Here is an 11,332-nt window from a genome sequence, read left to right as displayed (position 1 = left end):
AAAGTTAATACTCAAGTATCTTGTCTGCTCTGATTATAAAATATTTTGTTTTTAAAAGGGATGGTGGGGTAGAGGGGAGTAAAAGGAAGCTGAAAATGTTTTAATTGGAAGAATTTTGAAGGAAAATATTTTATAGTGTCAAACCCTCTCAAAGTTTACGAGTTTGTTTCAAACCGCGCCAGTGACTTTCAAAGGAAAATGTATCTAGACGGCATTCAGCACAACTGTAAACCCAAAAAATAAACTAACCTACTTAATTTCCTAACCTGCTAAGACACCAAATGAGATAATTTTGATCCAAGGCTGATGCCGAATAAATACAAGTTCCAGCAGCTAACAAAAAAAATAAAACCATCCAGTAAGGATTACAGACGCAAAAACAAAAGAAAAAAAAAAAAAAAGACATAAAAACAAACTTATAAAACATAACAGACAATCAAAACAAACTTATAAAACATAACAGACAATCAAAACAACAAAAACAAAACAAGCCCTAATGGATAGTTAGCCAGGGACTTTCATATGGAAAATATATCTAGATAGCATAAAACCTCACCCTAACACACAAACACCTAAACTAGCAACAGAAAACCTAATCCAAAATCCTATCCTGAACATGAATTTCAAGTTAAGGTAAATGCTAACTAAATATAAGTTCCAGCAGCTAACAAAAAAAATAAAAAGATCCAAATAAGGGTTTTAATCAAACACAAAAACAAGTTAACAAAACAGAAACGCAAACAAAATCCTTAATGGATGTGGAGTTAGCTGGAGAGGGCTTGCGCACACACAAAGCAGACTAAATAATTAACTAAATATTATTCATGGCCACAAAAATGGCCATGTTGAAAATAAAAAAATAAAATAACTTTTCTAGCAGTAAAAAGTTAATATGGGCAACTTCCAATGATTTAAATACTATTTGCATTATATTTTCTCAAACACACCCAAGAGCCTCAACGCTTTCCAACCAAATAAAAAAAAAAAAATCAATAAAGAATATTCAGTTATTTCTTGTGTAAATAGTATAAATAATACAAAGTATAGTTGTCAGATAATATGGAAAAAATATGCCAGAATCTAATTTTTGAATAATTTTTTTTAAATTCTCAAGAACACAAACTTGAAATGGGTTTCAAATCTTACTTAGACTTCTTTATAAATAAAAAAAAATTAAAAAAATAAGAAATTCATTTAAAGACTATAAATTGCTAGGTAGAAACCCTATCGCTACGGCCAGCTAACGATGGATCTCTCACCCAACAACAACAACAAAAATTACTGAAAAAATATGAATCTTACTATTAAAGGTGAAGTGGGATGACAGTGGAAAGAGGTTGTAGAAAGGAGGAAAGTAAAAAGAGGAACTCTTGAGCTCCAAAAGTGCCAGAAAAGAGGAGCAGTTTAACATCATGTCTCAGGATATTTCTCAGGCTTTAATTCTAACAGTAACAGTTCCTCATATACTGGTACTATAAGAGATAACAATGGAAGCATTCGAAAGAGAAACTGGACAAGAAAAAAATTAATTTCTATTTAGACAACTGAACTGAGACTTTGAATAAATGTCACGAAAAAAAGTTTATGAAAAAGTCAAGCATTCAAGGAATTGTTAGATTAAAAACTAGTTTGTATAGTAAGCTTACACGTTTAGAGGAGCCAGTGGAACAAGGTATAGAGTAGCTAGCAAACAATGTTTAGAAGAGCAGTGGAAGGACTTCAGAACAGATCTTTATGATAAATGTTGAAAACAAAATTCTTAAAATAAGAAAACTTGTGTATAATAGGAAGGGGACAATGTCAATAGAAAGATATTGAAATGACTTTCAAGAGAAATGACTTCAATACACCTGGGTACAAGTAAAATAAGATATAAGTATATAAACAATATTTCCTGATCAATGAACACTTGGTCAAGTTTTACATGTAGACAAAGTAATCACCTGGTCTTAGTCTTTTGTGTCAACTTTTAAATGTGGCAAAGAAAGATGATGCAGAGTGAGTGTGTGTGGTGGTGCTCTCAACATGTGTGTCCTTGTGTGTAGCTTGTGTGGGAATGTTGTCAGTGTGTGTGGTGGTGTGCTCTCAACGTGTGTGTCCTTGTGTGGGAATGTTTGCAGTGTGTGTGTGTTTGTGTGTTCAACTACTAATTATTAATTATTCTAAACATGCTTTGTGTCAAATCTTTGAGATGTCAATATAAAGTGGGTCTAATTGTCGCATGTTGAAAGATTTAGAAATAGTACATAAATCTAGTTAACATGAAAATGATTTTTGTATAAATAGACAAAATTATAAAAAGACCAATTAGTCCTTGTAATTTACACTATAAATACCAAGTAGTACAAATGAAAGAAATAAAAGATTAAATATCAAGACCTGTTTTATGAATAACAGTTAAGTCAAAACTAAACATCAAGGTACACCTTAAATCAAGTTATGTTCTACAATAAAATTAAGCATGATACTAGACAAAGTAGTTAACAAAATGCTCACAATGCTACTATGTAGGAACAAGGTCAATAGTAGCAGCAACTATCAAGGAATATTGTATGAATAGCAGCTGATAGTAAAATTATCTATTATAATATTATACAAGAAATCAGAACTGTAACAAAACTTTGTATACACTATAAAACAAGTGTGCTTATGGACATAAAAATGCACACAAAGCAAATCATGTCATTCAAAATGAATAGAGAGTATCAGCAAATATCAAGGACTATTGTTTGATATAACAATTTAAATAATTCAAACTTTAAGAAAACCCTTCCAAAAATATACACACACAAACAAATATTGAATTCATTCACAACAATTTGAATGAGTTAACTACATGTTAGAATAAGTCCATGTTATAAATAGAAAGAAAGTTTTATAGGCTGTACACATTATATTTACACTGTAACTAGAGAGATGGGTCAGGTTCACTCAGCTGTACAATCTTTGAATCATCAACTGCATAGGGAGAGTAAAGTCCCTAAGGATTCATCTATACAAGCAGTGCTGCCGGCCACACCACTTATATAAACTTATCAACAGGAGACTACCATCCACCATACAAGTTAACTCTTCTTAAATAATACAACCTTATAGGGAAACTAGACCACAATCAGTACAGATGTTCCTTAAGACATTCATCTCAGGACAATTTAGTTCAAACAAGTACAAGTTATAAAGACAAAAGAGTCAACTATATACACTTATGTACAATGTCCATGTGAGACTAAAATCTCTTCGGACCACATGGATAAGGTTTAGAATTTCAAAGAAAATGACAGATTGTAGTAGGCAGACACTAGAAAAGAGGCTATCTGGTGAAAGGTAAGAAAAAGAGAAACTTTTAAGCTCCAAAAGTAACAAACAAAGAGGAGCAGTTTAACGTCATACTCAGGACACTATGCAATATTTAAATTGAATCTAGTGCTGTTAAACAATGACACTATCAAACAAGTTGAATCATTTTGCATGATATTTTGTAGAGGATTTATTTTACATTCCAAGAATAATTCAGGAATTTATTAGAGAAGAGTAATACATCTTGCAAATGGCTTACTTAATGAGAAGAAGAATGCATAAAACTTGGCACTAGCCAGGCCCACAAATGTTTGACATAATTTTATTAATGTCACTGCACTAAAAAAAAACAGTTCAGAGAAATGGAAAATATGAATTACTGGATTTCAAGAAAAATGCACATGCCAAGAATAATTCAGGAATTTAGTAGAGAAGAGTAATACATCTTGCAAATGGCTTAACAAGAAAAAGAATGCATAAAACTTGGCACAAGCCAGGCCACAAACGTTTGACAATTTCATTAATGTCACTGCACTAAAATAAAGTTCAGAGAAATGGAAAATATGAATTACTGGCTATCAAGAAAAATGCACATGCAAGTAGCAGTCATGCTGTAAGAAATTAGCATACTGAAAATGTCATGTAGCTAAAGGTGAGGTCAAATAAATTGTGCAGAAAGAGTTGCATTATTTTACATGATAGAATGTGAAATTGAATTTGATCACTTCGTGACTTGTAACGAGTTTCAAACAAAATTATACTTAAGATTTGTATAGGTAAATAATGTAGCATCGAAGACAAATTTAGAAAAATGGTAAATATTTACAAAGAATTTTACTCTTTGTGAACTATTCAATATTCATGCAGTTCAATATAATATACAAATCGTAGCTTGTGTATTTACTGAATAACTTGTAGTATTAAAAAAAAATCTCGACTTTGATGTGACTAATCTATTTTAGCTAAGAATAGTTTAGAAAGTACATTGGACATAAACTATAGTGTTAAAACTAATGTGCTGACAAAATAAATTTTTTAAATAGTAATAATAGGTTCATAGATTGGTGGCTATAATAAGGATGTAACAGTAGTAGTGAAGATTTGAAGTTTGTACATTTCAAATAGATAAAAACTTGAAGTTTAAATTTCTCTTGAAATATCTTTGTGTCAGACATGTCTTGCAAATGATGAATCAAACCTTGATAAAGAACTTGTAAATTTAAAGTATGATAACTTGAACCTTGTCAACACACCAGAAAGCTACACGTTTTTAACTTGTATGGTAATGTGCATTGCATACAACAGAAAGATTTTAGTTCAGGGCTTTTGCAAAATGATGTAAGCTTCTCAAGCCCTTACTCACATGGAGTTTAATGATGAACACATGACTATCTTCAATTTTTTTTTTCAAGTATTGATGAAAATTTGAATCTTGGATTTGATGAGTCAGCAACACAAACAAATCTGAAATGTATAACAAAATAGATGTTTTACGTGTACTAAATGTATGACAAGTTTAATTGTTAAGACTTGAAACTCATGAAAATCTTTTCAGATGTGATTTGATTATAAATGAAAATATTTGTAAAGATCTAACAACATCAAGTTATTACAATGCCTCCTGTCTCTTTCCTCTAAATTATCTTTTAAAACATGGGAAAATACACAGGTGAAGAAATTATTTTTATAAAGTGCAAGATGAATGATTACTGAAACAAAGATCAGAAGTGTTTAACCACCAACTTGTATTTGCAAATTAAAATCATATTATCTAATTTGAGAAAAACCCTTTTCATTAACATTTTAATCTCTGCATGCTGAAAAATTTCTAAAAGATTAAAACCAACCTTTTTAAATATTACAGATGCATTCAAAACATCAATGCTGATTGTTTAGGCAAACTTCAACATGATTAAAAGTGGACGAAGGTTCTTTTTTTTAAGTTCAGTCACACACTCATCTGTCAATAAAATAATATCTGTCAATAAAATAAAAAAGTTCAATAATACTAATAAACATTACATGATTTGAAGATTTAACAATGTTTTAGCATAATCAAAATTATGCTAGACTTTTTTAATAATGAGTTTAATAATAAAAACAGGCAAGGAATTATAGCTAATTTGAAATTTGAGAGCATACCACAAGACCATGAGTTACTACAGTTATTGTTGTTGACATGGAGTCATTTATAATAGAAGAGATGTTTATTAGTTTATTATAGCTCTCTGTAAGGAAAGCTTGCATCTAAGGGTGTAATGCACCAGTAATGCCAATGTAATTAAGCTGGTGAACTAAGCTATGTAGTAAATGCTTTGAAGCTCTTTTTTGCAAAACTAATCTTTAAAAGTGCTGATCAGAAGTACTAAGACCAAACTAATTTCTGCTTAAAAACCTTAAGGTTACAAAAATCTATACTATATATATATATTCTAGACCTACGTTAAGCAACTATCATTCATGACTGCAGTATTCTTCTCAGCATAGATTTTATGTAGACGTGATTTGATAAATCTAGATCCATTCATTTATATGTAACACAGCATTAACTGTTTTACTTTGGAAGAGCATGCCTAATGAAATATTTATTACAAGTACTTAAAGTTTGTCAGAAGTGTTACTAAATATTCTCATACTCTCAGATCTAGGCTATAGTCTTTAGATCTAAGACAGATTATATAGCGGAGTACATTTTTGGAGTAGAAAAAAATGTTCTTGATCTTGTTACTAGGCCCTCCTAGAAAAGTTTAGCTTAGAGTGAGTACAGCACCAGAAAATAGATTCTAGCTCTAGACTCTAGATTAAATTACATATATTTCAAAGTTGTATTTATTTGAAATTGTAATAAGTTTTCTGAAATTATAAGATTATAGGTCACATTGTCCTATTATCTACCACAAATCTAGAATCTACATCAGAAATCTAGAATCTACAATGATCAGGAGTCGAGTGTGGAGGAATGGTGATGGTGGTGGACAGGACTTGAACCAGAGACCATCATCAATATGATTGAGACCACAGTCATGCCATTTTTGACCTTGAATTCTAAAGAGTAACTAGACTGTCTCATGTGACTACCACAACCACCAAGCATCCTAAATTCTAAAGAGTAACTAGATTGTCTCATGTGACTACCACAACCACCAAGCATCCTAAATTCTAAAGAGTAACTAGACTGTCTCATGTGATTACCACAACCACCAAGCATCCTAAATTCTAAAGAGTAACTAGACTGTCTCATGTGACTACCACAACCACCAAGCATCCTAAATTCTAAAGAGTAACTAGACTGTCTCATGTGACTACCACAACCACCAAGCATCCTAAATTCTAAAGAGTAACTAGACTGTCTCATGTGACTACCACAACCACCAAGCATCCTAAATTCTAAAGAGTAACTAGACTGTCTCATGTGACTACCACAACCACCAAGCATCCTAAATTCTAAAGAGTAACTAGACTGTCTCATGTGACTACCACAACCACCAAGCATCCTAAATTCTAAAGAGTAACTAGACTGTCTCATGTGACTACCACAACCACCAAGCATCCTAAATTCTAAAGAGTAACTAGACTGTCTCATGTGACTACCACAACCACCAAGCATCCTAACTTCAACGTATGCTAGGTACCCATTATTACTGCATTAGCGTAGGGTGGAATTCTAGACTTACAATTTAACTTAAATTCCTCACAGAAATCTAGATCTATGACTATAACAAAGAATTTCTTTTAAATTAAAAATAATTTGGACTTACCTTTTCATTCTAAGCTGATGAATGATATATAATATAGGTTTAAGTTTAGATCAAGATTGACACTAGCACAAGGTCCAAGTGAAGTTCTTGATCATTTGATCGAATTCTTTTTTAAAATTAAAAAACTTTCAGAGACTTTCTACTTAATAACTTTGACTTGAGTCTGGACAGAGACCGTTTTATTTATACGTAACATCTATACTATAGAAACAGAACTAACTTTAAAATAAAACACAAATATAAGAGTATAAGATCTAGACGTCTATAGGTCTCAAAAGTAGTTGTCAGTGACTTGTTAGTTTAGATCTATAGATTTCTTTCTCAAACTTTTAAGACTTAAGTAGACGTAAACTAAACACCCGTGTTTTGTGATTTCTACTCAAACTTTACACATCTTTTTTGACAAGAGAAGTCTCCACGGTAGTCTCTATAGTCCAAAAATAGAAATAATAATAGATCTAGTTCAGTGGTCCCCAACCATTTTCGGTGTATAGGTCAACTAGTTTACAATTCTGACACGGGCCCGCGTGCTGAATGCGTAGACGTCTGGGCATTTAGTGAAACTCATTATTATTATAGCTTTTATATAGAGCTACTTTCATGCTTATAGCATGCTCAGAGCGCTTTGGTGCAATCTCATTTGTGGACCAGTTGGGGGGGGGGGGGTATCTAGGAGTTGGTTTTCCGTGAATAGTGGCCTGGCCTATGTACACTGCTGAGTGTCTTTCATTGTAATTGCATTTCATGTTCCCACCCAATTTAGGCAAAGTGTGTCTCAACTTTATTTTGTGTTGGCTTCCCACCTCGACGATGGCCAAATGGAGTCCTATAATATAGTTAAAATAGGGCCTGATCCGTAAATATATGCCTACAACTAAAAAAGTATTTTCAGCTTGTGTTATCTGTCACTACAACCAAATTGTTTTTAAACAGTATTTACAGGCTAAGAAAAGTCGAAGTTATAATTAATAGTGAAAACAAAGGGGGAAGTGTTAGCTATAAATAGTGTTGGATCGGCACAGAGGTCACGGCTGGATCCAGGTTTAAAAAAAAATAAAAAATTTGATTAAAACTCACGAGTATCCCCTACCCACGTCCTGACACGTTAAAAATACGAATGATTCTTAGCACGGTCATTAGATTTGTCCAGTATCCTTTGTTTTATAGATTTAGGCCTATTTGAAATTGAGCAAAGGTTTAAAAAATTGCAATACGAAAAAAAAAAGATTTGTGTTCAAATTACTTCAAATCGCATTTATTTCTAAATTCAAAGTTGTAGGCTACTTATGACAAATAAATGATAAAATATAGACTATTGACAATCCTAGAACCCTTAAAAAAACAGTTGTAACGTTGTATTATTGCGTTGCACAGTCACATTTTAAAATCTGCTCAGAGAATGGACGAAGCAATGGAGTAGCATATGTTATACTGTTAAGGGGTGGGTTTTAAAAACATTCAAACAGTAGCCGCCAATTTTAGAACAAACTAGATTTAATCTTTTAACAACCAAGGGACCACAAAGGGTTATTTAATACAAATCTATTCCAACTCTCATTGCAAATTTTCAGTGAGCTTTGGGTGCAATAAGAGATCCGAAGATCAAGATTGATGCCCCTATTCATTGTGTTCTATTAGCCACTCTTCACTCTGAATACTATCCATCGTTGTTTCCCCTATAGTTGCAGAACCTCCCTTAAATGTGTGACAGTATCACTAAACAGCTGAGCCCCCCCCCCACACACACAATACAGGCCATTAACGTATAATCATAGTAAGGACATACAGTTTAGTCATTTCTTATCACCAGCTTTTATCCGCCAATACCACATGCAAAAGACTCCCAATGTTTTAGATGTTCTATTTCTAATCACGAATATTGTGACAGTCTAGCCTACTTATTTCAACTTGTAATTTCTATAAGGTATTCATGGTTGCCTGTTTGGCATTAAATACATCATCAAAGCGTTCCCATTTAGGCCCGACTGTTGGCCTAGTAGTACTTGGTTGAAATTAACATTATTTACAGCCATTGATTCTGTCTTTACACCAGAGTGGCATGATAAATGAATTTATTTTAAAAAAATACTGCACCCAGTCTACTATGCAAAGGTCTCTATCTTCAGTTGCGTAGATTTGGTCAGATCTGACTATATTTGACAGCTGAGTCAACAAAAGCTAGATTAGAGCATGGAATGGGTTGCCTGAGCTAGCCAGGAAAACCAGTGACTTGGCAGAATTTAAGTCATTGGTTAATATGCATGACTAAATGCATGACGCGTAGGACGTAATCATCTTCTTTTTTGAAGTAACGTCTGTATTATATAAGATAAGATAAGATAGTATTAGCTTTTTTTTAAAAAAAAAAGTATTGTTGTTTGTGTGTTTGTGTATTTTGCTTGTTAAAGAGATTAATTCACGTGGTGGTCTGCTAGTTAATTATTTCTGTAGTTCGTGGAACACATATTCAAGCCTCGCGGAACACTACGGTTCTTTGGAACACAGTTTGGGAATCACTGAAGAGTCAAGTATTAAGAGCTCTCTGTTCGACACTGATTTAAATAGTTTGTATTTTATGTAGTGTTTATATTTGTTATGTTCTTGAAACGTCTTTATGTTTGTTAACAGCGCTATTTTCATTTAACTAGTAAGCTATTAGTATCGTTAGCACATTTATGGGTATTGAAGAGTTGGGCCATAAATATCAGAAGTGCTACGATGAACCATAAAAAAATTAAAGGAGAAATCTTGTTTCAATGAAGTAGTAAATTTAATACTCAGCACCTGATTTTCGGACTGAAATGTCCACACCGCATCTTGACCTGATGGTACACATTGAAAAGTCATTGTTACTTGATTTCGTAACTTGAGGCGCTCCACGCACTCCAGGGATTTAGAGAATTAGACAGGGGTTTCGGGCATGTATCAACTTTTTTTTCCTGATGGCGAAAAATGTAGTCAAAGGTAGACAACTAAACAAAACCAATATACTGCACGTTTCAAGAGTAGTCTTTCTTAGTCGGTTCAAAACTCAAGAGCTTTAATAATAATCTGATGTTAAAGAACACCTTCACCTTACTATTATACTTTCGATTTTATAGCCAGAGGTGTACCAAGGAGGTGGGACTTTGAGATTACCCTCCAAGTAAATATATCCCCGGATTTACTACATTGTATCTGCCAAGAGCCATAGCCTCCAAAAACTAAAAAAATATAGGCCTACACTTTTTAAAATTCGAATATGCATATTAAATATTTTTTAAAAGGAAAATTAGATTAAATTTACAAGAATCTATTTCTTTCTTCTAAAAATTAGCATGCTTTTAGATACACGTATTTTTATAAGTGGATTTTTATTAAAGCTTTCGAAAAATTGTAGGAGCCTCCACAAAATCCTGCTCTGGGCCTCTACACTCTTAAATCCGGCACTACATAGAGGAGCTGGTCGAAACAATGAACTTTCATGATGATAAAGCAAGAGTACAAAATTACAAATTACTCATGTAAACAAAAATTAGACTGTCTCTATGCATTGTTCCTTTAATAACTTTGTTACTGTATTTGTAAGTTTTATATTTGCTTACTGGTGGCTTATAATAATAATAATAATTTTATTTATAAAGCGCTGTTAACAAACAAAATGTAGGCTCAAGGCGCTGTAATAACATTACAAACACTAACACGACAGCTAAAATGACAAACTAATCTTAAAAAGTTTTAAACAGATAGGTCTTATTGTTCTTCTTGAAAGTAGTGTAACATGTTTTCTTTCTGAGATCAATGGGGAGTGAGTTCCAAACCTTTGGTCCGTGCACTGAAAATGCCCGCAGACCGTAGCTTTTCAGGGAGGAACGTGGCACCACTAAAAGAGTTGAGTTTATTGAGCGCAGGGCTCTCTGGTGGACATATGGAGTAATCAGTTCTCTAAGGTGCAAGGGCATCTCATTGTTATATATATACACTGATGACAAAGTGTGGCGACCTTGTAATCGATTCTCGCTTTCACAGGAAGCCAATGGAGCGTGCGCAAGAGAATAGTAGCAGAATCTCGTCTTGTTTTTTTGTAAGGACTATTCGTGCGGCGTTGTTATGTATACATTGCAACTTGGCAATTTTGTCATCGGGTATACCTGCTAGCACGGCGTTGCAGTAATCAAAGCGGGAGAGTATGAATGCCACAGCTAGCGTTTTTGTTGACTCCGTTGTTAAATATGGTCGGATCTGGCCTAATCGGCGCAGCTGCAGATAAAGACCCTTTGCAGAGCTGACTTATGTGT

The 11,332-nt window shown here is 33.2% G+C and overlaps 1 long non-coding RNA gene across 1 annotated transcript; it reads right to left on the bottom strand.

Annotated features, from left to right (window-relative positions):
• Nucleotides 1–444: 444 nt before the first annotated feature.
• LOC106070752 (uncharacterized) lies at nucleotides 445–7,356 on the bottom strand. Its single transcript, XR_001218299.2, has 3 exons — nucleotides 7,056–7,356; nucleotides 5,145–5,257; nucleotides 445–4,761 (listed from the first exon to the last, which is right to left on the bottom strand). It is a non-coding gene; the product is annotated as an uncharacterized LOC106070752 (long non-coding RNA).
• Nucleotides 7,357–11,332: the final 3,976 nt, after the last annotated feature.

This window comes from Biomphalaria glabrata, chromosome 10 (genome assembly GCF_947242115.1).
Source record: "Biomphalaria glabrata chromosome 10, xgBioGlab47.1, whole genome shotgun sequence".
NCBI lineage: Eukaryota > Metazoa > Mollusca > Gastropoda > Planorbidae > Biomphalaria > Biomphalaria glabrata.
The sequence above is the reverse complement of the archived record's forward strand: the minus strand, read 5'-3'. Positions and strand labels throughout refer to the sequence as shown.